This window comes from Chiloscyllium punctatum, chromosome 18 (genome assembly GCF_047496795.1).
Source record: "Chiloscyllium punctatum isolate Juve2018m chromosome 18, sChiPun1.3, whole genome shotgun sequence".
Lineage (NCBI taxonomy): Eukaryota > Metazoa > Chordata > Chondrichthyes > Orectolobiformes > Hemiscylliidae > Chiloscyllium > Chiloscyllium punctatum.
In genome coordinates this window covers 5,997,239-6,024,368 of record NC_092756.1, presented here as the reverse complement: position 1 = coordinate 6,024,368, position 27,130 = coordinate 5,997,239, and positions in this window count along the sequence as shown.

Genomic DNA, 27,130 nt, shown 5'->3' with positions numbered 1-27,130 from the left:
AGTACCTCAGATCGTGCTCCCTCAATACCTCAGATAGTGCACACTCAGTACCTCAGAAATTGCTCCCTCAGTACCTCAGCCAGTGCTTCCTTAATACGTCGGACAGTGGTTTTTCAACACTTCAGAAAGTGCTCGATCAGTACCTCAGATAGTTCTCCCTCAAAACCTCAGAAAATACTCGCTCAATACTTGAGAAGGAGCTCCCCCAATACCTCAGATAGTGCTCCCCCAATACCTCAGTAATTGCTCCCTCAATAACTCAGATAATGCTCCCTCAATACCTCAGAAGGTACTCCCTCAATACATCAGAAAGAGCTCCCTCAATACCTCAGATAGTGCTTTTTCAATACCTCAGAAAGTGCTTCCACAGTACCTCAGAATGTGCTCCCTCAATACCTCAGATAGTGCTGCCCCATACCTAAGATAGTGTTCCCTCAATACCTGAGAAAGTGCTCCCTCAATACCTCATATAATGCTCACTCAATATCTCAGAAAGTGTTCACTCAGTACCTCAGAAAGTGCTCCTGCAGTACCTCAGAAAATTGCTTCCTCAATACCTCAGAAAGAGCTCCCTCAATACCTCACATAGTGCTTCCTCAGTACTTCAGAAAGTGCTCCCACAATATCTCAGAAAGTGTTCACTCAGAACCTCACATAGTGCTTCCTCAGTACCTCAGAGAGTGCTTCCTCAGTACATCAGATAGTGCTTCCTCAATACCTCAGAAAGTGCTCCCTCAGTACCTCAGATAGTGCTTCCTCAGCAAAACAATAGTGCTTCCTCAATACTTCAGAATGTGCTCCCTCAATACCTGAGATAGTGCTTCCTCAGTACCTCAGATAGTACTCGCTCAATACCTCAGAAAGTACTCCCTCAGTACCTCAGATCGTGCTTCCTCAGTTCCTCAGATAGTGATCACCCAATACCTCAGACAGGGCTCCCTCAGTACCTCACATAGTACGTGCCTCATTACCTCAGGAAGTGCTCTCTCAATACCTCAGATAGTGCTTCCTGAATACCTTAGCCAGCGCACCTTCAGTACCTCAGAAAATGCTCCAGCAATACCTCTGAGAATACACCCTCAGTACCAAAGAAAGTTCCCCCTCAATACCTCAGATAGTGCTTCTGAAGTACCTCAGAAGATGCTCCTCAATACCTCAGAAAGCGCACACTCAATACTTTAGATAATGCTCACCCAATACCTCAGAAAGTGCCCCATCAATACCTCAGATAGTGCACTCTCTGTACTTCAGGCAGTGCTTCCTCAGTACTCAGGCAGTGCTCCCTTAGTACTTCAGACTGTGCACACTCAGTACCTCAGAAAGTGCTCCCTCAGTACCTTGGACAGTGCTTCCTTAAAACGTTGGACAGTGCTTTCTCAACACATCAGAAAGTGCTCCCTCAGTACCACAGACAGTGCTTCCTCAGTACCTTAGAAAGCGCATCCTCAATATCTCAGATAGTGCTCCCTCAATATCTCAGATCGCGCTTCTTCAGATCCTCAAAAATTGGTTCTCCAATACCTCAGATAACGCTTCCTCAATACCTCAGAAATTGCACCATTAATACCTCAGAATGTGCTCCCTCAGTACCTCAGAAAGTGCTCCGTCAGTACCACAGATAATGCTCCCTCCATACCTCAGAATATGCTCCCTCAAGACCTCCGTGTTCCCCATACCTTAGATAGCGCTCTCTCAATACCACAGAAAGTGCTCCCTCAAAATTTCAGATAGTGCTCCCTCAATACCGCAGAAAGTGCTCCCTCAGTACCTCATATAATGCGACCTCAATATCTCAGAAAGTGTTCACTCAATACCGCAGATAATGCTCCCTCAATAAGAGCTCCTTCCATACCTCAGAAAGTGCTCCCTCAATACCTCAGAAACTTTTCTCTCAATACCTCAGAAAGTGTTCCTCAATACCTCAGAGAGTGCCCCCTCAGTACCTCAGGTAGTGCTTCCTCAATACCTCAGAAAATGCTTCCTCAATACCTCAGAGAGTGCTTCCAAAGTACCTCAGATAGTGCCTCCTCAATTCCTCAGAAAATGCTCCCTCGAAACCTGAGATATTGCTCCTCAGTTGCTCAAATAGTGCTTGCTCAATACCTCAGAAGATGCTCCCTCGATACCTCATATAGTGCTCGCGCAAGACCTCAAAAACAGCTCCTTCCATACGACAGAAAGTGCTCCTCAATATCTCAGAAAGTATTCCATCAATACCTGAGGTATTGCTCCCTCAGAAGCTCAGATAGTGCTTCCTCAATACCTCAAAAAGTGCTCCCTCAGTACCTCAGATAATGCTCCCTCAGTATCTCACGTAATGTTCCCTCAGTTCATCAGATAGTGCTTCCTCAGTACCTTAGAAAGCGTTCCCTCAGTGTGTCATGTAATGTTCCATCAGTCCCTCAGATAGTGTTTCCTCATTAACTCAGAAAGCGCTCCCTCAATACCTCAGATAGTGCTCCCTCAATATCTCAGATCACGCTTCTTCAGATCCTCAAAAATTGCTTCCTCAGTACCTCAGATAGGGCATCCTCAATACCTCAGAAAATGCACCATTAATACCAAAGAAAGTGCTCCCACAGTACCTCAGAAAGTGCTTCCTCTGTGCCACAGTTAATGCTCCCTCAAGACCTCAGATAGTGCTTCTCCAGTACCTCAGAACGTACTCCCTCAATACCTCAGAATGTGTTCACTCAATACCTCAGCAAGTGCACACTCAGTACCTCAGAGGGTGCTCCCTCAGTACCTCAGACAGTGCTTCCTCAATATCTCAGAAAGTACTCCCTCAATACCTGAGATATTGCTACCTCAGTAGCTCAGACAGTGCTTCCTCAGAATCACAGAAAGTGCTACCTCAGTTCCTCAGATAATGCTCCCTCAGTATGTCAGATAATGCTTCCTCTGTACCTCCGAAAGTGCTCCCTCAGTACCTCAGGTAATGCTCCCTCAGTACTTCAAATACTGCGTTCTGAGTACGTCAGATAGTGCCTCCACAGTACCTTAGAAAGCGTTCCCGCAGTATTTCAGATAATGTTCCCTCAGTACCTCAGAAAATGCTTCCTCACGACCTCAGAAAGCGCTCCCACAATACATCAGATAGTGATCCCACAGTTCCTCAGATAGTGTTTCCTCAGTTCCTCAGATAGTGCTCCCTCTATACCTCAGAAAGAGCTTCTTCCATGCCTCAGAAGGAGCACCTTCAATACCTCAGAGAGTGCTCCCTCAAAGCTCAGATAGTGTTCCTCAATACCTCAGAAAAATCTCCCTCGATACCTCAGAAAGTGCTCCCTCAGTACCTCAGGGAGTGCTTCCTCACTACATCAGATAGTGTTTTCACAATACCTCAGAAAGTGCTCCCTCAAGACCTCAAAAACAGCTCCTTCCATACCTCAGAAAGTGTTCCCTCAATATCTCAGAATGTCTTCCCACAATTCCTCAGATTGTGTTCCTCAATACCTCAGATAGTGCACACTCAGTACCTCAGAGGGTGCTCCCTCAGTACCTCAGACAGTGCTTCCTCAATATCTCAGAAAGTACTCCCTCAATACCTGAGATATTGCTCCCTCAGTAGCTCAGATAGTGCGTCCTCAATACCTCAGAAAGTGCTCCCTCAGTACCTCAGACAGTGCTTCCTCAGTACCACAGAAAGTGCTCCCTCAGTACCTCAGATAATGCTTCCTCAGTATGTCAGATAATGCTTCCTCAGTACCTCAGATAGTGCTTCCTCATGACCTCAGAAAGTGCTCCCTCAGTACCTCAGATAATGCTCCCTCAGTATCTCACATAATGTTCCCTCAGTTCATCAGATAGTGCTTGCTCAGTACCTTAGAAAGCGTTCCCTCTGTATGTCATGTAATGATCCATCAGTCCCTCAATACCTCAGATAGTGCTCATTCAATATCTCAGATCATGCTTCTTCAGATCCTCAGATCCTCAAAAATTGCTCCCTCAGTACCTCAGATAGGGCATCCTCAATGCCTCAAAACATGCACCATTAATACCAAAGAAAGTGCTCCCTCAGTACCTCAGAAAGTGCTCCCTCAGTCCCTCAGATAATGCTCCCTCAGTACCTCAGATAATGCACCCTCAATACCTAAAAAAGAACTCCTTCCATAACTCAGAAAGTGCTCCCTCAATTCCTCAAAAACTGTTCTCTCAATACCTCAGAATGTTTTCCTCAATACCTCAGATAGATCTCACTCAATACCTCAGAGGGTGCTCCCTCAGTACCTCAGGTCGTACTTCCTCAATACCTCAGGAAGTGCTCCCTCAGTACCTCAGACAGTGCTTCCTCAGTATCACAGAAAGTGCTCCCTCAGTACCTCAGATAATGCTCCCTCAGTATGTCAGATAATGCTTCCTCAGCACCTCAGATAGTGCTTCCTCAGTACCTCAGAAATTGCTTCCTCAGTACCTCAGATAAAGCTTCCTCAGTATGTCAGATAATGCTTCCTCATTACCACAGATAGTGCTTCCTCAGTCCCACAGAAAGTGCTCCCTCTGTACCTCAGATAATGCTCCCTCAGTATGTCAGATAATGCTTCCTCAGTACCTCAGATAATGCTTCCTCATTACCTCAGAAAGTGCTCCCTCAGTACCTCAGATAATGCTCACTCAGTATCTCACATAATGTTTCCTCAGTTCATCAGATAGAGCTTCCTCAGTACCTTAGAAAGCGTTCCCTCAGTATGTCATGTAATGTTCCATCAGTCCCTCAGATAGTGTTTCCTCTCTACCTCAGAAAGTGCTCCCTCAGTACCTCAGATAGTGCTCCCTCAATATCACAGATCATGCTTCTTCAGATCCTCAAAAATTGCTCCCTCAGTTCCTCAGATTGGGCATCCTCAAAACCTCAGAAAATGCACCATTAATACCAAAGAAAGTGCTCCCTCAGTACCTCAGAAAGTGCTCCCTCTGTACCACAGTTAATACTCCCTCAATACCTCGGATAGTGCTTCCCCAATACCTCAGAACGTACTCCCTCAATACCTCAGAATGTGTTCACTCAATACCTCAGCAAGTACTCACTCAGTACCTCGTATAATGATCCCTCAATATCTCAGCAAGTGTTCACTCAATACCTCAGAAAGTGCTCCGTCAGTCCCTCAGATTATGCTCCGTCAGTACCTCAGATTATGCACCCTCAATACCTAAAAAACAACTCCATCCATAACGCAGAAAGTGCTCCCTCAATACCTCAAAAACTGTTCTCTCAATACCTCAGAAAGTTTTCCTCAATACCTCAGATAGATCTTACTCAATGCCTCAGAGGGTGCTCCCTCAGTACCTCAGGTCATGCTTCCTCAATACCTCAGGTCATGCTCCCTCAGTACCTCAGACAGTGCTTCCTCAGTATCACAGAAAGTGCTCCCTCAGTACCTCAGATAATGCTCCCTCAGTATGTCAGATAATGCTTCCTCAGCACCTCAGGTAGTGCTTCCTCAGTACCTCAGAAATTGCTTCCTCAGTACCTCAGATAATGCTTCCTCAGTATGTCAGATAATGCTTCCTCATTACCTCAGATAGTGCTTCCTCAGTACCTCAGAAAGTGCTCCCTCTGTACCTCAGATAATGGTCCATGAGTATCTCAGATAATGTTCGCTCAGTACCTCAGATAGTGCTCCCTCAATACCTCAGATCACGCTTGTTCAGATCCTTAAAATTTGCTCCCTCAATACCTCAGATAGTGCATCCTCAATACCTCAGAAAATGTACCATTAGTACCAAAAAAAATGCTCCCTCAGTACCTCAGAAAATGCACCCTCTCTACCTCAGAAAGTGTTCGCTCTATACCTCACATAGTGTTCCTCAATACCTCAGATAGATCTTCCTCAATAACAAAGAGAGTGCTCCCTCAGTACATCAGATAGTGCTCCCTCAGTACCTCAGATCACGCTTCTTCAGATCCTCAAAATTTGCTCCCTCAATACCTCAGTGCATCCTCAATACCTCAGAAAATGTACCATTAGTACCAAAAAAATGCTCCCTCAGTACCTCAGAAAGTGCACCCTCTCTACCTCAGAAAGTGTTCCCTCTATACCTCACATAGTGTTCCTCAATACCTCAGATTGATCTTCCTCAATAACAAAGAGAGTGCCCCCTCAGTACATCAGATAGTGCTTCCTCAGTACCTCAGAGAGTGCTTCCTCAGTAAATCAAATAGTGCTTCCTCAATGCTTCAGAATGTGCACCCTCAATACCTCAGATATTATTCATCAGTACTTCAGAAAGTGCTTGCTCAATACCTCGGAAAGTACTCCCTTAGTAACTCAGAAAGTACTCCCTCAATACCACAGAAAGGTCTCCCTCAGTACCTCAGATCGTGCTCCTTCAATACCTCAGATAGTGCACACTCAGTACCTCAGAAATTGCTCCCTGAGTTCCTCAGCCAGTGCTTCCGTAATACGTCGGACAGTGGTTTTTCAACACTTCAGAAAGTGCTCGATCAGTACCTCAGATAGGTCTTCCTCAAAACCTCAGAAAATACTCGCTCAATACTTGAGAAGGAGTTCCCCAATACCTCAGATAGTGCTCCCCCAATACCTCAGTAATTGCTCCCTCAATACCTCAGATAATGCTCCCTCAATACCTCAGAAGGTACTCCCTCAATACATCAGAAAGAGCTCCCTCAATACCTCAGATAGTGCTTTTTCAATACCTCAGAAAGTGCTCCCTCAATACCTGAGAAAGTGCTCCCTCTATACCTCATATAATGCTCACTCAATATCTCAGAAAGTGTTCACTCAGTACCTCAGAAAGTGCTCCTTCAGTACCTCAGAAAATTGCTTCCTCAATACCTCAGAAAGTGCTCCCTCAATACCTCACATAGTGCTTCCTCAGTACTTCAGAAAGTGCTCCCACAATATCTCAGAAAGTGTTCACTCAATACCTCACATAGTGCTTCCTCAGTACCTCAGAGAGTGCTTCCTCAGTAAATCAAATAGTGCTTCCTCAATGCTTCGGAATGTGCACCCTCAATACCTCAGATATTATTCATCAGTACCTCAGAAAGTGCTTGCTCAATACCTCGGAAAGTACTCCCTCAGTAACTCAGAAAGTACTCCCTCAATACCACAGAAAGGTCTCCCTCAGTACCTCAGATCGTGCTCCCTCAATACCTCAGATAGTGCACACTCAGTACCTCAGAAATTGCTCCCTCAGTACCTCAGCCAGTGCTTCCTTAATACGTCGGACAGTGGTTTTCCAATACTTCAGAAAGTGCTCGATCAGTACCTCAGATAGTTCTTCCTCAGCAAAACAATAGTGCTTCCTCAATACTTCAGAATGTGCTCCCTCAATACCTGAGATAGTGCTTCCTCAGTAGCTCAGATAGTACTCGCTCAATACCTCAGAAAGTACTCCCTCAGTACCTCAGATCGTGCTTCCTCAGTTCCTCAGAAATGATCACCCAATACCTCAGACAGGGCTCCCTCAGTACCTCACATAGTACGTGCCTCATTACCTCAGGAAGTGCTCTCTCAATACCTCAGATAGTGCTTCCTGAATACCTTAGCCAGCGCACCTTCAGTACCTCAGAAAATGCTCCATCAATACCTCTGAGAATACACCCTCAGTACCACAGAAAGTTCTCCCTCAATACCTCAGATAGTGCTTCTGAAGTACCTCAGAAGGTGCTCCTCAATACCTCAGAAAGCGCACACTCAATACTTTAGATAATGCTCACTCAATACCTCAGAAAGTGCCCCATCAATACCTCAGATAGTGCACTCTCTGTACTTCAGGCAGTGCTTCCTCAGTACTCAGGCAGTGCTCCCTTAGTACTTCAGACTGTGCACACTCAGTACCTCAGAAAGTGCTCCCTCAGTACCTTGGACAGTGCTTCCGTAAAACGTTGGACAGTGCTTCCTCAACACATCAGAAAGTGCTCCCTCAGTACCACAGACAGTGCTTCCTCAGTACCTTAGAAAGCGCATCCTCAATATCTCAGATCGCGCTTCTTCAGATCCTCAAAAATTGGTTCTCCAATACCTCAGATAGCGCTTCCTCAATACCTCAGAAATTGCACCATTAATACCTCAGAATGTGCTCCCTCAGTACCTCAGAAAGTCCTCCGTCAGTACCACAGATAATGCTCCCTCCATACCTCAGAATATGCTCCCTCAAGACCTCCGTGCTCCCCATACCTTAGATAGCGCTCTCTCAATACCACAGAAAGTGCTCCCTCAAAATTTCAGATAGTGCTCCCTCAATACCGCAGAAAGTGCTCCCTCAGTACCTCATATAATGCGACCTCAATATCTCAGAAAGTGTTCACTCAATACCGCAGATAATGCTCCCTCAATAAGAGCTCCTTCCATACCTCAGAAAGTGCTCCCTCAATACCTCAGAAACTTTTCTCTCAATACCTCAGAAAGTGCTCCCTCAATACCTCAGAAACTGTTCTCTCAATACCTCTGAAGGTTTTCCTCAATACCTCAGATAGATCTCCCTCAATACCTCAGAGAGTGCGCCCTCAATACCTCAGATAGATCTCCCTCAATACCTCAGAGGGTGCTCTATCAGTACCTCAGGTCGTGCTTCCTCAATACCTCAGAAAGTGCTCCCTCAGCACCTCAGAGAGTGCTTCCTCAGTACATCAGATAGTGCTTCATCAGTACCTCAGATAGTTCTCGCTCAATACCTCAGAAAGTACGCCGTCAGTACCTCAGATCGTGCTTCCTCAGTTCCTCAGATAGTGAACACCCAATACCTCAGACAGGGCTCCGCCAGTACCTCAGATCGTACGTGCCTCATTACCTCAGTAAGTTCTCTCTCAATACCTCATTCGTGCTTCCTCAGTACCATAGATAGCGTTCCCTCAGTATGACATGTAATGTTCCATCAGTCCCTCAGATAGTGCTTCCTCGCTACCTCAGAAAGCGCTTCCTCAATACCTCAGATCACGCTTCTTCAGATCCTCAAAATTTGCTCCCTCAATACCTCAGATAGTGCATCCTCAATACCTCAGAAAATGCAACGTTAATACCAAAGAAAGTGCTCCCTCTGTCCCTCAGAAATTGCTCCCTCAGTACCACAGAACGTTCTCCCTCAATACCTCACATAGTGCTTCTGAAGTACCTCAGAAGGTGCTCCCTCAATACCTCAGAAGGTGCTCCCTCAATACCTCAGAAAGTGCTCACGTAATACCTCAGAATGTGCTCCCTCAACACCTCAGATAGTGCACACTCTGTCCTTCAGGCAGTGCTTCCTCAGTACTCAGGCAGTACTTCCTAAAAACGTGGGACAGTGCTTCCTCAATACAGCAGAAAGTGCTCCCTCAGTTACACAGTTAGTGCTTCCTCATTATCTCAGAAGGAGGTCCCTCAATACCTCAGTTAGTGCTCCCTCAATACCTCACAAAGTGCTCCCTCAATACCTCAGATAATGTTCCCTCAGTAGCTCAGATAGTGCTTCCTCAGTACCTTAGATAGCACTGCATCAATATCTCAGATAGTGCTCCCTCAATATCTCAGATCGCGCATCATCAGATCCTCAAAAATTGCTTCTCCAATACCTCAGATAGCGCTTCCTCCATACCTCAAAAAGTGCACCATTAATACCTCAAAGTGCTCCCTCAGTACCTCAGAAAGTGCTCCCTCAGTACCACAGATAATGCTCCCTCATTACCTCAGAATGTGCTCCCTCAATACCTCCGTGCTCCCCATACCTTAGATCGCGCTCTCTCAATACCTCAGAAAGTGCTCCCTCAAAATCTCAGATAGTGCTCCCTCAATACCGCAGAAAGTGCTCCGTCAGTACCTCATATAATGATCCCTCAATATCCCAGAAACTGTTCTCTCAATAACTCAGAAAGTGTTCCTCAATACCTCAGAGAGTGCTCCCTCAGTACCTCAGGTAGTGCTTCCTCAATACCTCAGAAACTGCTCCCTCAGTACCTCAGAGAGTGCTTCCAAAGTACCTCAGAGAGTGCCTCCTCAATACCTCAGAAAATGCTCCCTCAAAACGTGAGATATTGCTCCTCAGTAGCTCGAATAGTGCTTGCTCAATACCTCAGAAGATGCTCCCTCGATACCTCATATAGTGCTCCCTCAATACCTCAGAAACAGCTCCTTCCATAACTCAGAAAGTGCTCCCTCAATATCGCAGAAAGTTTTCCCTCAATTCCTCAGATAGTGTTTCAAAATACCTCAGATAGTGCACACTCAGTACCTCAGAGGGTGCTCCCTCAGTACCTCAGACATTGCTTCCTCAATATCTCAGAAAGTACTCCTTCAATACCTGAGATATTGCTCCCTCAGTAGCTCAGATAGTGCTTCCTCAACACCACAGAAAGTGCTCCCTCAGTACCTCAGACAGTGCTTCCTCAGAATCACAGAAAGTGCTCCCTCAGTTCCTCAGATAATGCTCCCTCAGTTCCTCAGATAATGCTCCCTCAGTATGTCAGATAATGCTTCCTCACCACGTCAGATAGTGCTTCCTCAGTACCTCAGAAATTGCTTCCTCAGTACCACAGAAAGTGCTCCCTCAGTACCTCAGATAATGCTCCCTCAGTATCTCAGATAATTTTCTCACAGTACCTCAGATAGTGCTTCCTCAGTACCTGAGAAAGCGTTCCCTCAGTATGTCATATAATGTTCCATCAGTCCCTCAGATCGTGCTTCCTCAGTACCTCAGAAAGGGCTTCCGCAATACCTCAGATAGTGCTCCCTCAATATCTCAGATCACGCTTCTTCAGATCCTCAAACATTGCTCCCTCAATACCTCAGATATTGCATCCTCAATACCTCAGAAAATGCACCATTAATACAAAAGAAAGTGCTCCCTCAGTACCTCAGAAAGTGCTCCCTCAGTACCACAGATAATGCTCCCTCAATATCTATAGAAAATGCTTCCCCAATACCTCAGAACGTACACCCTCAATACCTCAGAATGTGCTCAGTCAATACCTCAGCAAGTGCTCCCTCAGTAACTCATATAATGATCCCTCAATACCTCAGAAAGTGTTCACTCAATACCTCAGAAAGTGCTCCCTCAGTACCTCAGATAATGCTCCCTCAGTACCTCAGAAAATGCACCCTCAATACCTAAAAAAGAGCTCCTTCCATACCTCAGAAAGTGCTCCCTCAATACCTCAGAAACTGTTCTCTCAATACATCTGAAGGTTTTCCTCAATATCTCAGATAGATCTCCCTCAATACCTCAGAGAGTGCGCCCTCAATACCTCAGATAGATCTCCCTCAATACCTCAGAGGCTTCTCTATCAGTACCTCAGGTCGTGCTTCCTCAATACCTCAGAAAGTGCTCCCTCAGCACCTCAGAGAGTGCTTCCTCAGTACATCAGATAGTGCTTCATCAGTACCTCAGATAGTTCTCGCTCACTACCTCAGAAAGCGCTCCCTCAATACCTCAGATAATGTCCCACATTTCCTCAGACAGTGTTTCCTCAGTTCCTCAGATAGTGCTCCCTCAATACCTCAGAAAGAGCTTCTTCCATACCTCAGAAGGAGCACCCTCAATACCTCAGAGAGTGTTCCTCAATACCTCAAATAATGTTCCTCAATACCTCAGATAGATCTCCCTCAATACCTCAGAGAGTGCTCCCTCAGTATGTCAGATAATGCTTCCTCAGTACCTCAGGCAGTGTTCCTCAATACCTCAGAAAGGGCTCCCTCAGTACCTCAAGGAGTGCTTCCTTAGTACATCAGATAGTGCTTCCTCAATATCTCAGAAAGTGCTCCTTCAATACCTGAGATATTGCTCCCTCAGTACCTCACATAGTGCTTGGTCAATACCTCAGAAAGTACTCCCTCAGTACCTCATATAGTTCTTCCTCAATATCTCAGAAAGGGCTCCCTCAATACCTCAGATAGTGCTTCCTCAATATCTCAGGAAGTGTTCCCTCAGTACCTCAGATAGTGCTTCCTCAGCAAATCAAATAGTGCTTCCTCAATACCTCAGATCATGCTTCCTCAGTTCCTCAGATAGTGAACACCCAATACCTCAGACAGGGCTCCCTCAGTACCTCAGATAGTACGTGTCTCATTACCTCAGTAAGTGCTCTCTCAATGCCTCAGATAGTGCTTCCTGAATACCTTAGCCAGCGCACCTTCAGTACCTCAGAAAATGCTCCATCAATACCTCAGATAGTACACCCTCAGTACCACAGAAAGTTCTCCCTCAATACCTCAGATACTGCTTCTGAAATACCTGAGAAGGTGCTCCCTCAATACCTCAGAAAGTGCACACTCAATACTTTAGACAATGCTCACTCAATACCTCAGAAAGTGCTCCCTCAATACCTCAGATAGTGCACACTCTGTACTCCAGGCAGTGATCCCTCAGTACTTCAGATAGTGCACACTCAGTACCTCAGAAAGTGCTCCAGTTTCCTCCCACAGTCCAACGATGTGCAGGTTAGGTGGATTGGTCATGCCAAATTGCTCACAGGGTCCATGCATGTGCTGGTTAAGCAATTAGCCATGGGAAATGCAGGGTTACAGGGAATGGGTGGGTCTGAATGGGATGGTCATCATAGGGTTGGTGTGGAATCAATGGATGAATACCCTGTTTCTGCACTATAGGGACTCTATTCTATTCGTAGGAAGAAGAATGTACCGATCTCAATGTGTTGTGAATCTGTGGAATTCCCTATTCAAAATGCGGTGGATGCCAGGACAATGAGGCAATTTAATGAAGAGATACAGATGCTGAATTTGCAATGAGTTGAAGTGTGAGAGAGAGCAGGCGGGAAATTTCCAGCTGAGACCGAGGTGATCTCAGCCTTCATGGTATTAAATGGTGGAGCTGGTTCGAAGGGCTGCATTGCCTCTCCTGTGCCCAGTGCTTATCTTCTTACGGTAATAACCAGAAAGATAAATCCAAAACTCACCATCTTCACCAAAGGAGATTTTCAGAAACAGCAGGATAGTCAGGTGGATTAGCGTTCCAAACTTAGGTGGTGAGGAAGCGTGTAGGAGATAATGATTTTGCAATTTTAAACTGAGGGGTGACAGTGATTTATGGTTTTAGACTGTGTAGTACATTCACACCGTCCAGAATACTCTGTTGTGAATATCTATCCTGTACTTTATGAAAAAGCCAAGGTCACTGGCAATGAAACCAAAACACCCAGGAAACATTGCCTCCCTTCGTACTCTGATAAAAAGACTTGTCATTAATCTGGTTGAATTTAGAACACAGATGGAAAGCGGGAAGATTAAATCCAATCCCAAGATACTGTGCTTAAACAAAGGAGACTACAATAGGAGGAGGCAGGAGTTGGCGAATGCAGAATGGAAGCAAAGACTTTACTGTGGGACAGTTGACAGACAGTGGAGGAATATCAAAGTAATTTTTCAAATTTCTCAGCAAAAGTATATGTCAGTGAAAAGGAAGGACTAGGAAAAGGAGTAATCTGCCATGTCTAAGGCAATGAGGGAGTTTATGAAATTGAAGTAGAAGGCATACAAATTGGCAAAGACCAAGGATACATTCGGAGATTGGAAAAAAAATCCAAGCTCAACAGAAAGCATGATGGAATTGGGGATAAAAAGTGATGAGTAGCTCTCCCCAGGGACAGAATAGCAGTTTACTCTGCTAGAGGGAAACCTATTGTTTGGTGAACATATGGCCTCTGTAATTGTTGAAGCATTTAACAGTTACCAGGGAGATAAGCCTGATCAAGTTAAAATCACAGCACACCCCAAAAGCTTGTACTTCCAAATAAACCTGTCGGACTATAACCTGGTGTTGTGTGGTTTTTAACTTTGTCCACCCCACCACCGGCTCCTCCACATCAGAATCCTGATAGATACCCCACTGAAACTGAAGTGCCTGTCAGGTACATGAGGGAGCCACGGGGGCGTGGGGGAGGGGTGTGTGGTTTAACCACAAAGTGCTGAACTGGAGTTTTGAACTGCCATTGCCATGGAGATAATATTGAGAGACAGTCTGTATTCAAAATCACAAACCACAAAAGGTATAAGAAGGGGAGCCATACATCAGACAGGCGGGGAGTTACCTGATGCTGCCTGAAGGCATTTTGTATGTACACTGTCCAGCGAATTGCCGTGTCTCTTCAATAAAGACATCAAAGAAGACCTCTCAGAGTTCTGTGCCCAGTTATTCCTATCCAGCAGAGTTCAGGAATATGATTACACAGCAGTCAGCCTTCACAGTGGAGGATACGAAGAACATGTCAGTAATTGATAAGGAGACTGAGGAAGGTGAAGACCAAGAAACAACCATTATCACGAAAGAGTTAGAGCTGGGCAAGCTAATGGAGCTAAAGGAATACATCCCAGGATACCAACAGAGTTAGGGGGAGAAAGAGCAAATGCACTTAGAGTTATCGCGTCCTGCAGCAGAGACAGGCCCTTGGGCCCAAACTGGCCCATGCCTATCAGAATGTCCATCCACGCTAACCCCATTTCCCTGCACTTGGCCCATCTGCTTCTGAAACTTGGTAAAAACAATGACTGCAGATGCTGGAAAGCAAATACTGGATTAGTGGTGCTGGAAGAGCACAGCAGTTCAGGCAGCATCCAACGAGCAGCGAAATCGACGTTTCGGGCAAAAGCCTTCTGAAACTTTCCTATCCATGTAATTTTCCAAATGTCTTTTACATGTTGTTAATATACCCACCTCAACCACTTCCACTGGCAGCTCATTCCACATACATACCACCTTTGTTTTGCCTCTCAGTTTCCCATGTATTCTTTCTCCTCTAACTTTAACCGGATGCCCTCCAATCCTTGAGACCCTGCGAAAAAGACCGAGTGCATTCATCTTACCCATGCCTCTCTTGGTCTGAGACACTTCTATAAAATATTCCCCCTCGGTTTCCTCTGCTCTAAACAAAAAAGCCCTCGCTTGTCCAACCTCTCCCTGTACCTCAGACCCCTGAGACCTGGCATCATCCTTGTAAGTTTCTTCTTTACCTTTCCAGTTGAATAACTGAAACCTACACTGCACTCATCAAATTTCCTGTGTTTCCCCACGGCACTGGAACCGATGTGACAACGCCAATGGATTACAATCAATGATCGATAACTCACTCCATTACAACAATCCCATTTTCATCGCTTTTTCCATGATGCAGGAATCCTTTTGTCTTTCTGGTTTCATGGTTACTTGTCCTCATACAAAACCAATCTGTGGATTACCTGTTCCAGGGAAATGTGCCATGATTGTTTAGACTTTCAAAAACCAATGAAATCTCTCTCCACATTCCCCACGCTAACATGGACTTCGCTGTCTCAGTACTTCTTTCCCCAATCACACTGACATTTGAAATATTCGCCCACGGACAGAATGCACACCTTTCCATTCAAATGAAAAGGTCAATGATGTTCAGATCGACACGGATCCAGTACCATGAAGTTCAATTTGAATTTCTCAACTGCAAATCCCCCCTTTCAATCCTCTATAACAGAGAAAACAGATAGTGCTGGAGATCCTCAACAGGTCTGGCAGCATCAGAAATGGTGATAGATGCAGGAAACATTGCAGCCTTGAAGAAGTGTTTAGATGATCACACTAGGCATGTGTGCTTGGTGACCATTATGGATAAGATGGGGACAGGGATCCCTTTCTGGAAGGGCCTTGGTGAGACCACACCTGGAGTACTGTATATACCTTTGTTCCCATTTTCCAAGGAAGGCTCTCCTGGTTATTGAGACAGTGTAAAGGAGGATCACCAGATGAGTCCTGTGATGTGAAGATAGTTAAGGACTGCAGATGCTGGAAGTCAGAGTCTGTACAATGTGGACCTGGGGAGGTGCAGCAGGTCAGGCAGCATCAGAGGAGCAGGAAGGTTGATGTTTTGGGTCGGGACCCTTTGTCAGTCTTGATAAATAGCCCTGACCCGAAACGTCAACTTTCCAGCCCCATCGTATTCATGCTGGTTATCAAGCACCTGTTTATGCTAGTCCCACGTTCTGGCACTCAGCGTGTAACCGATATTGTAGTGCTTGGTGTGATCATCTAAACACTTCTTTAAGGCTGCAATGTTTCCTGCATCTGTCACCATTTCAGATGCTGCCCGACCTGCCGAGGTTCTCCAGCGCTTTTTGTTTTTATTGCAGATTTCCACCATTTTGCTGAAGCACATAGAGTCATAGACATGTACACAGCTCCACATTTTGTTGACTCACATTCCTGGGATGTCAGGACTGATGGCTGAAGAGGGACTCAATCTTCGTTTAATCCTCCTTTCCTTTGGCTTTCTGAGCGGCTAACTACATCACTAATATTCTACCTCCCATTCCCTGTCCTGAATCTGACCCAAATAAGCCTACACTTTAGTTCCCATCCACCTGCCAGACTAGTTACAAACTCACCAATAGAACTGGCAAAAGCCCCCACCAGATCTGTCTCAGCTCTGCCCAGGGGTAACCAGTCAGGTTGGTACAGGTCCCACCCAGAAACAGTTCCAGTGCCTGAAGAATCAAAACCCTTCTGTGGTACACCATTTCCCCAGCTACACATCCAGCTGATCTACCTTCTCAATCCTGCTCTCATTAGCACATGGCACTGGGAGTAAGTCTGACATTATTACATTTCAGGAGCTACATTTTAATGTATCCCTGCTCTCCCGATGTCCAGCTTTCAGGCCCTCATCCCTCTGTTTAGCGATGTCGTTGGTATCTGTGTGTTGTACGAAAACGGCCTGTTTACCCTCCAACTCCAGAACGTCCTGCAGCCACTCCATGATATCATGGATCTTGGCACCAGGGAGATTACATACCATCCTGGATTCATGTCTGTGGGCACAGAAGTGCCTGGCTGTACCCCTGATTATTGAATCCCCTGTCACTATAGCCCTGCCACTCTCATTCCACTTGTTCTGATCAGCAGAGCTCTCTGTGGGGTCATGAACCTGGCTGTTGCTGATTTCCCGAGAAGCGACCCCACCCATTCCGGCCCTTACAGAATCCCAAGCGGTATACAGTATCTGTATGAGAAGGGGATAACAACAGGAGACTCCTGTACCCGCTTCCTGAGCCTTTTACTAGATCTGATGGTCACCCATTCCCTTTCTGCCTGTGTAACCCTCACCTGCAGGGTGACTAACTCACTAAACGTGCTGTCCATAACATTCTCAGTATTGCAGATGCTCCACAGTGAGTCCACCCTCAGCTTCAGGTCTGAAAAGCAGTTTCCCAGCAGCTGCAGATGGGAATCCTTCCTGCAAAAATAGCCGTCAGGGACACTGGAAGCGGCCCTTATTTCCCACATTGTGCAAGAGGAGCACACCACGGGTCTGAGGGCTCCTGTCACAACGTCTCTCTACATTCATCTAGTTATTCCCATTAAGAAAATTTAAATGAGTTAGTAACCTTCCTTCACTTCAAACATGTCCATTGTAATAACAAAAAAAATCTTTACTTAAGCTGATATGTCATACTTTAAAAACTAAAATACTCCACAGGGATCACTGACAAATTGGCTATTCCCATTGGGACTGTGAATGTCTGAAAGGCCTGAACTAAAACTGAGTTTCAGCTTCACCTTCTCCCTGTCTCACCTCACTATTTACACCCAACTCCAAAACACTCTCATTGAGCCAAGCTGCACTCACAGTGCAGCCCTGTAATTTTCATTGTCTGCTCACATCTACACTTCCCTCAGCCTCCTGTCCTGTTCTAATGCATCTCAATGGGAGCTCAGACCAGCATTTCATCTTTCAATTCAGCCCAATTCAGACTCAATTCAGAGTCAAAATGGCCTTCAGGAGTTTCTGAATGAACAGACTGTTGTCAGAATCTGAAACGTTCCACCTGAAATGGTGCTGGAATTTGAGTCCATGAGAAATTGGAAGAGAATTGGAAGTAGGGAGTTTACAGATTAACATCATAAAGTGGATGATTGAGACTAAATCTGAAAGTTCCTGCAAGAAGACGAGGTGTAATTTGGATAAATCTGTGCTCTCTCTCAGGCCAATATCTCCTTCCACAGCTACAGGGCCAAGAATTGAACACATACCCCAAGGGTTTCCAACCATGAACTTGAACATCTGTCTCCTTTTGGCTTGACAAAAATATTGAAGATATTTTCCCACAGACAGAACAGACAAACCTTTCTCCTTCCACAGTTAAATGCCAATGATATTCAGATCCTGATGACTCCGCTGACTGTAGAAACTTGTTCATTGAGATCCCAGTCTCAATTATTCTCAATTAATATCCTACAAAATGAATTCACAAAACAAAGCTTACAGTCAGTGCAAGATGAATAGTGAAGGCAAACACATCTCTTGGTGTGTGTTTGATGTGTAAATGCTCCTCTTCAAATCACCCCGTCCCCACCCAAGAAGAGGACACGTTCATTTTCCTTGCTGTACCTTTCCCCCAATAAAGATGGTGGCTATAACCCAAGACCTCTCACTGCCTGAGGCCCAAGCCATCTTCCCCTTTGCTGCAAACGTGGGACCAAGATTTCTAATTCAGACTAACGAGCTGCACAGACTGTAACTAAACCCTCCCCGTCTAACTGATACATTTCATCTGGTTTCTGCTGCCACTCTCCCCTTTCCGCTTCCTGCACACACCATGGGTTATCGTGGGTCTAGTGACCCTTCCTCAGAACCGATGACAGCTGGGAAAATTAGAATCCCTTCAGGAAACAGGCCCTTTGGCCCAACAATTCCACACCCACCCTCCGAAGTTTATCCCACCCAGACCCATTCTCCTATTCTATTACTCTCCATTTCCCCCAAACTAATACACATCCTTGAGCACGACAGGAAACTTAGCTGGGCCAATTCACCTCACCTACAGATCTTTGGACTACAGGAGATAGGGCTTAAAGAGTAAATAATAGGTGGGGACAGAGCCCAAAGAGACACGGGAACATTTGGAAAGATAAAGGACGGGAAGTTGGAAAGCTGTTAATGGAGGAGACAGGAACCTTCTAGCATCTCAGTGGCAGTGGTGGAAATGGTGGTTCGTGATCTACATAGTGCCTGCAAAAATGACCCTGAGCTTCCAGTCGCCTGCTATTTAACACACAAGACTGTTCCCTGTCAAACATCTCTGTCTCATGCTTACTGCAGTGTTCCAGTGAAGCTTGATGCAAGCTGGAAGAACACTTCAGAACGTACCAAATGGCTTCCTATTTCAAAGACTGCAATTTCCCCTCACCATCCTCACCTTCCACCCATATACAACGCATCATCCTCTGCACTTTCCACCATCAGATCCAACCACCTGAGATATATTTCCCTCCCCACCCCTTTCAGCATTCCACAGAGACCATACCTTCTGTGACTTCCACGTTAGATCCACGGTCCCCACCAACCCACCCTCCACTCTAAGCACCTTCGCTTGCCACTGCAAGAGGTGGAAAACCTGTGCCCACACCTTCCCCTCACCTCCATCCAAGGCACCACTGGATCCTCCCACATCCAGCAGAGATTTCCCTGCCCACCCAAACAACTCACCTATTGTGTCCCTTGATCTCAGGACACCAAATTGTGGAATATTTCAGGCAACATTTCTGGGACACATGCACCAACCAACCCCACTGCCCTGTGGCCGACCACTTCGGCTACCCCCCATCCCATCCGCCACCACGCTGCCAAGGACGTGCAAGCCCTCCATCCCAAATCCGAGCCACCCGACACCTGGAGGAAGAACACCTCATCTTCCACCTTGGGAACTTTCAACGACACAGCATCAAGGTTTCCTCATCTCCCACTCCCCAACTTATCTCAGATCCAACCCTCCAACTCAGCACTGGCCTCTTGAACAGTCCCACCTGTCCATCTTCCTTTCCAATTGTCCATTCCACCCTCTCACCACGACCCTCCATCTACAACCACAATTGCCAACCTAGCTCCCTTCCCCCAACCCCAAACACCCCTCCCTATTTATCTCTCAGCCATATTCCAGCACCCACATTTCTGATGAAGTGCTGACATGCCTAATACATCAATTCTCCTGGTCCTTGGATGCTGCCCGATCTGCTGTGCTTTTCCAGAGCCACACTTTAACACAAACTGGAAGAACAACCCCTCATCTCCCACTCGGGAACCCTGCAATCCTCTGGTTTCAACATCAAATTCAATAATTTTAGGTCCTGAACTCTCCCACGTCCTAGTGTCTTTGCCCCCTACCCCACATACCAGGCCTTGTTATTACGTAGCCTGCCATTACACACTACCTATGGTTAGCCACTAAGAGTCCCCATAAACAGCTATTCACCCTCCCCGCATCAGATCGTTATCCACTCCTTTGTCCAACTGCTCTTATCTCTCTCTTTGGACTCTATCCCCACTTATCATTTACTCCTTAACCCCTACCTACTGCATAAAAACAGACTTATTTTTTTCTCAGTAACATCAGTTCCTGAGGAAGCATCACTGGATAGAAAATCCGAACTGATTTCTTTTCACAGATGCTGACAGATTTGCTGAGATTTTCCAGCAGCTTCTGGTTGTTGTATTTGATTTACAGCATCTGAAGTTCTTTTGGTTCTAATTTACCCGGAGTATCTAATTCAGGTCCAGCAGACTGAAACAGTGTTTATCAACCTTCTCTGTCCACACTAACTCCATCTCTCTCCCAGTATCTGCTGTCTCTCTCACTCCTTCATATTCAGTCCCCCCTCTCAGTCACACTGCGCCTGCAAAGCTGTTGGTCACGTGTTGCCCTGCTGGACCCACCCCTCATTCACTCCCATTGGTTGGAGGATCATGCCAACTCTCCTATTGGTCTGAAGCTGTGTCAATCAGCCAGGCCCCATTGTGACCTGAGTGGTGAGATCCTCCCAGGTGCATCAGAGGCTGAGGGGTGACCTCATAGAGATTTATAAAATCATGAGGGGCATGGGTAGGATAAATTGACAAGGTCATTTCCCTGGGGTCGGGGATTCGAGAATGAGAGGGCATATGTTTAAGATGAGAGGGGAAGAATTTAAAATGGATCGGAGGGGCAATTTTTTTCCCCACTGAGGTTGGTGCGTGTATGGAATCTTCTGTCGGGAAGTGGAGGATGTTGGTACAATTAAACCATTTGGCATTTGGATGGGTATATGAATAGGAAGGGTGTAGAGTGATATGTGCCAAGTGTTGGCAAATGGGTATAGATTAGTTTGGCATATTGGTCAGCATGGACCAGTTTAACCAAAGGGTTTATTTGCATGCTGTATATCTCTACGGCTCTGTCCTGTGATGAGCTTCATCATTCATAGTGAATGGGTCAGTATCACAGAGCACAGGGGCTGGAGGCAATTCTGCCCAATGGGGCTGTACTCTCTCCTTCTGGAGATGATGCCAGTCAGTCCCAACTCACCTCCCATTTGGACATAGCCCTCCAAATCCTTCCTTAAAAATGTTAAATTTCAAATTTGTTTTGACAATAACTACTGAATCTGCATCCAGCTGTCAGTCAAATTGTTCCAGATGCTCAGAACTCACTGAGTAAAATAATATTCACATTTTTCTTTGCATTATTTGCCAGTTACCTGAAAATAGTTACTAAAAATTGTGACGTTAAAAATGTCTCAGTCTGTCTCTCTGTAAATGAAATACCCTAGAAACAAATCAACTCCTCTTCGAAATCACTGCTTAACCTTCTCAGCTCCAAGAAGAATTGTTTGACCTTCTGCTAACTCTCCATAAAAGAGAAACCTATCTTAATTTTAATTTATTAGTGCCATAGAGATGTACAGCACAGAAACAGAACTTTCAGTCCAACTTTTCCATGCTGACCAGGTATCCTAAATTAATCTCGTCCCATATGCCAGCCCTTGGCCCATAGCCTTCTAAAGCTTTCCCAATCACATATCCAGTGAGATGCCTTTTAAATGTTGTAACTGTACCAGCCTCCACACTTTCTCTGGCAGCTCATTCCATACACATACTACGTTCAGCTTGAAACTTTGCCCCTAATATCCCTATTCAATCTTTTCCCTCATGCCTGTGCGTTCTAGTTTTGGACTCACCTAAACAGGAATAAGACCCTTGCTGTTTACCCTATCCTTGCCCCTAACGATTTTATCAACCTCTATGGTCACTTCTCAGCATCCGATTCTCCAATGAAAACAGCCTCAGTCTATTCGGCCTCTCCCTATAGCACAATCCCTCAACCCTGGCAACATCTTTGCATCTTTTCTGAATCCTTTCAAGTTTCACAATATCATTCCAATAGCGGGGAGACCAGGACTGAAAGCAGAATTCCTGAAGTGGCTGAATGAATGTCCTGTACAGCCGTAAAATGACGTCACAACTCCTGTACTCAATGCACAGACTAATAAAGGCAAGTACACCAAACACTTTCTTCACTACCCTGCCTATCTATGATTCCACTTTCAAGGATCTATGAACCTGCACTCCAAGATCTCTTTGTTCAGCAACACTCCCCAGGACCTTCCCATTAAGCGTAAACGTCCTGCCCTGATTTGCTTTTCTAAAATGCAGAACCTCACATTTATCTTAATTAAACTGCATCTGCCACTCCTCAGCCCATTTGAACGGAGTCTCATTGTACTTTCAGGTAACTTTGCTGTCCACTGCATCTCCAATTTTGGTGTCTATTGTAAACCGACGAACCATAGCTCCTATATTCACATAGAAATCATTTATATAAATGGCAAAAAGCAGTGGACCCAGTCCCTAGCCTGACAGCATATTGCTCATAACAGGCTTCCAGTCCACAAAGCACCCTCCACTATGACACTGACTGCTCAACAAGGTTAGAGCTCACAGAATATTGGAAGAACTAACCATTTGGATACAGAACTGGCTCAAAGTCATAAGACAGAGGGTGGTGATGGAGGGTTGCTTTTCAGACTGGAGGCCTGTGACTAGTGGAGTGTTACAAGGATCACTGCTGGATGCACTACCTTTCATCATTTATATCAATGACTTAGATGTGAACATCGGAGGTATAGTTAGTGAGATGACACCAAAACTGGAGGTGTAGTGGACAGTGAAAAAGATTACCTCAGAGTACAATGGGATCTTGATCAGATGGGTGAATGGGCTGAGGATTGGCATTTTGGGAAAGCAAATCTTAGCAGGACTTATACACTTAATGGTAAGGTCCTGAGGAGTGTTACTGAACAAAGAGTCCTTGGAGTGCAGGTAGATAGGATAGTGAAGCGGCATTTGGTATGCTTTCTTTTATCGGACAAAGTATTGAGTACAGGAGTTGTGAGGTCATGTTGTGGTTGTACAGGACATTGGTTAGGCCACTTTTGGAACGCTGCGTACAAATCTGGTCTCCCTCCTATTGGAAGGATGTTGTGAAACTTGAAAGGGTTCAGAAAAGATCTACAAGAATGTTGCCAGGGTTGGAGGATTTGAGCTAGGCTGGGGGTTGAATAGAGGTTGAATAGATTGGGGCTGTTTTCCCTGCAGCGTCGGAGGCTGAGAGGTGATCTTATCTTTGTATATAAAAACCTGAGGTGAATGGATAGGATAAATAGACAACGTCTTTTCCCTGGCGTGGGGGATCCCAGTACAAGAGGGCATAGGTTTATAGTATGAGGGGGAAGACTTTAAAGAGACTTGAGAGGCAACGTTTTCACACAGACGGTGGTACGTGTATGGAATGAGCTGCCAGAGGAAGTGGTGGAGGCCATTACGATTGCAACATTTAAAAGGCATCTTCACGTGTATATGAGTAGGAAGGATATGGGCCGGGTGCTGACAGGTAGGACTATATTGCGTTTGGATATCTGATCAGCATGTACTGGTTGGACGGACGGGTCTCTGTTTCTGTGCTGTCCATCTATAATTCTTTGACCTTCCAGCCAATTCCGCATCCAAACAGCGAGTTCCGCCAGAATTCTATGGTACTGAACCTGCTAACCAGTGTGTTATGTGAAACCTTGTGTCTTTCTCAAGTCAAGTTACTGATTTCAATGCACAAAGCCATGCTGACTCTCCCTAATCATTTCCTGTCTTTCCAATGACTTGTAAATCCTGTCCCTGAGAAACCCTTCCAACAACTTCTCTGCCACTGACTTCAGGCTCACCAGTTTATAGTTCCCTGGCTTTGCCTTCCCTTCCTTTCTCAAATAATGACGCCAGTCTTCTAGCACCTCACTTGTGGTGTTTGATGATACAAATATCGCAGCGAGGGGACCAGCAAAAGCTTCTCTAATTACCCACAAAAGTTCTGGGATACACCTGATCAGATTCCAGGGATTTATCCACCTTTATGCATTTTAAGTCATCTAGTACCTCCTCCTCTGTAATATATACACTTGCAAAGTTATCACTATTTATTTCTCCAACTTCTCTAACTTTCATATACCCTTTCAGTAAAATCTGACATGAAAGAATATCTCCCACCTCCTGCTGTTCCATAGACAGTCTTGTTGATCTTTGAGGGTCGCTATTCTCTGCCGAGTTTTTTTTTGTCTTTAGTGTATTTGTAGAATCTCTTTGGATTCTCCTTAAACTTATTTCCCAACGCTATATCATGTCCCCTTTTCTGCGAGTATACTCACCTATGGGTTTTTAATCTAATCTTTTTTGAAACATTTAATTCACATCCAAACATTTGCAATGGTGGGATTTGAACCTGTGTCCAGAGAAAATTTGCTGAGTTTCTGGATTAATTATCTCACAATAATGACATTAGGCCATCACTCCGCCTGCTCACGGGTTGCGCATTCCACTGCAACATGAATCAAAACCCTTTCTTCCTGCACAATTGTTTGATCCTGCACTCTGGTGATATGACTCAGTATCTCTCCATGTGGTATCCCTCACTGTGTGGGTCTAATTGCTGCTTCTGTCAGCGCCTCTCACTCTTGAGGCTACTCCAAATCCTGAGCCAACAGAATTCTCCACTCCAGAGAGATGAGGCAGCACAGGCCAGGATTGGAGACTGGGATTTTCCTGATCTCTGTGGGGCTCAATGCCATTCTACATGTGTAACCATCACAGCATCAGTCAAATTTCCCATTCTGCCTATTTCTGTGTCTTCTACAGGTACTCAGGGAGTTCATGACTCAATAGACTTGCAAACTGCTGGTTGGGACGATGATTGGTTAGCCAGAGAGACAAAGGTCAGGGAGGTCAGGAGTCTTCAATAAATCCTGCCGCCAGGTAAGATCATTCCAGTGCACAGAGCAGAGAGCAATTAGAGGGCTCCAAACATTAGCTAACAAGACATGACATAAATATAGAACTGGAGGGTGAGTACAGTCCAGACCCACACCAGGCTCAGTCACCACCTTTACTTTAAGTTTGGTTTTGTACTGAGACAGCATCAAGAGTTCCCAGTTTTCAATCAAGGTATGTGCTGTCTTGGTGAGCATCAGGACAACAGAGGGGAAAGCAGGCCTCCCACGAGATGGTAGTAATGGTTCCTGGGATCTTCCTGTTCCCTATTCTCTCTCCAACACTGTTTCTATGGCTTGTCTTGTGGAACAGTGTCTTCAATCATTCTAACTCCTATAACAGTTCCTATATCTGTCTTCTCCTCCCATCTCACCAATTATTTCACATATTTCAAACCTCCAGTCTAAATGACCATCCATATCGCTGTAACTTTCTTCAGTCTCTCCAACATGCCTTGTCTCGATAGTCTCCTTCTCCAACAACTGGAGACACAGGGTCTGTTTCTGTGCTGCATGACTCTTCGGCTGAGGTTTCCTAAATGGAATGAGTTGCATTTGCCTATGTTTGGCCCATAGCCCTTCAAATCTTCTCCTCTCCAATCACCTGCCCAAGTGTCTTTTCCTTGTTGTAATTGTACTTGTTTTTACCATTTCCTCTGGCAGTCCATTCCGTCTATGCACCATCCTCTGTGGAAAATGTTGCCCCTCAGCTCCCTCTTTAAATACTTGCTCTGTCACCTCACGTTTATGCCTCTAGCTTTGGACTCACCTACCCTTGGCTATCCACCTTACTTAGGCCCTACATGGTTTCATAAACCTTTATACAGTCACCCCGTGGCCTCCTCTGCCCAGGAGAAATATTGACGACAATGTTACAAATATCTCCAACTCATGTCCACATTGCTCTGACCAATGAAGACAAGTGTGCCAAATGCTGCTTTCCCCACCACTCTGTCCACCTGTGATGGCACTTCCAACTAACCATGTTACTGCACCCCTTGGTCTCTCCCTGTTTGACAACACAGTCCAGGGCCCGACCATGAACTGTATTAGTCCTCCCTGGTTTGACTGAACTAAATCCAGCCCTTGAATTAAATTCCATCTTTCATTCCTTGGCCCACTAGCCCAGTTGATTACCATCCCCTTCAATAACTATATTCCCTGCCCACTCTTCCACTAATCTTGGTATCCGCAAACATACAAACAGAGACTGCTATACTTTCACTCAGATTGTTTGTTCCTGATCCCTTGTGATCTACACTTACTTACCAATGTATCATGCTACACCTTGACGTCTGTTGCTCTGCCTTCGTCTATCTTCTTGGTCACATCTTGAACAAACTCCATTCAAGTTTGTGAGACATGTTTTCCTACGCGCAAAGCCATGCTGGCTGGCTGTAATCAGTCCTTACCTTTCCCACTGCAAGTAAGTCATATCTCTCAGAATGACCTTCAACAACTGACCCACCCTGATGTCTGGCTCACCAGTCTGTACACCCCTGGCTTTCTCTTGCATCCTTGCTTAATTAATGACACAATATTATAATCACAGTCAGACAGTCATACTGCACTGTTGGTTAGTGCTAACCATACTCTAAAACTGATCTCGTCCCACCTGCCTGTTCCTGGATCATATCCCTTCAAACCTTTCCTATTCCTGGAGTAATCCAAATGTCTTTTAAACATTGTAATTGTTCCCATGTTCACCCCTTCCTTGGGAAGTTCATTCCACACACAACCAACCCTCTGTGTAACAATTTACCTCTCATGTCTTTTTTTTATATGTCTCTCCTCTAAACTTAAAAATGTACTGCCTTGTCTTGAAACTCCCCTGTCCATCAGAAAGGACAACTCCCATTAACTCTATCTATCCCCCTCATGATTTTATAAACTTCTATGAGGTCATCTGTCAACATTCAGGTTTCAGTGAAAAAATACGTTGCTGGAAAAGCGCAGCTGGTCAGGCAGCATCCAAGGAACAGGAGAATCGACGTTTCTGGCATCAGCCTGAAGAAGGGCTGATGCTCGAAACGTCGATTCACCTGTTCCTTGGATGCTGCCTGACCTGCTGCGATTTTCTAGCAACACATTT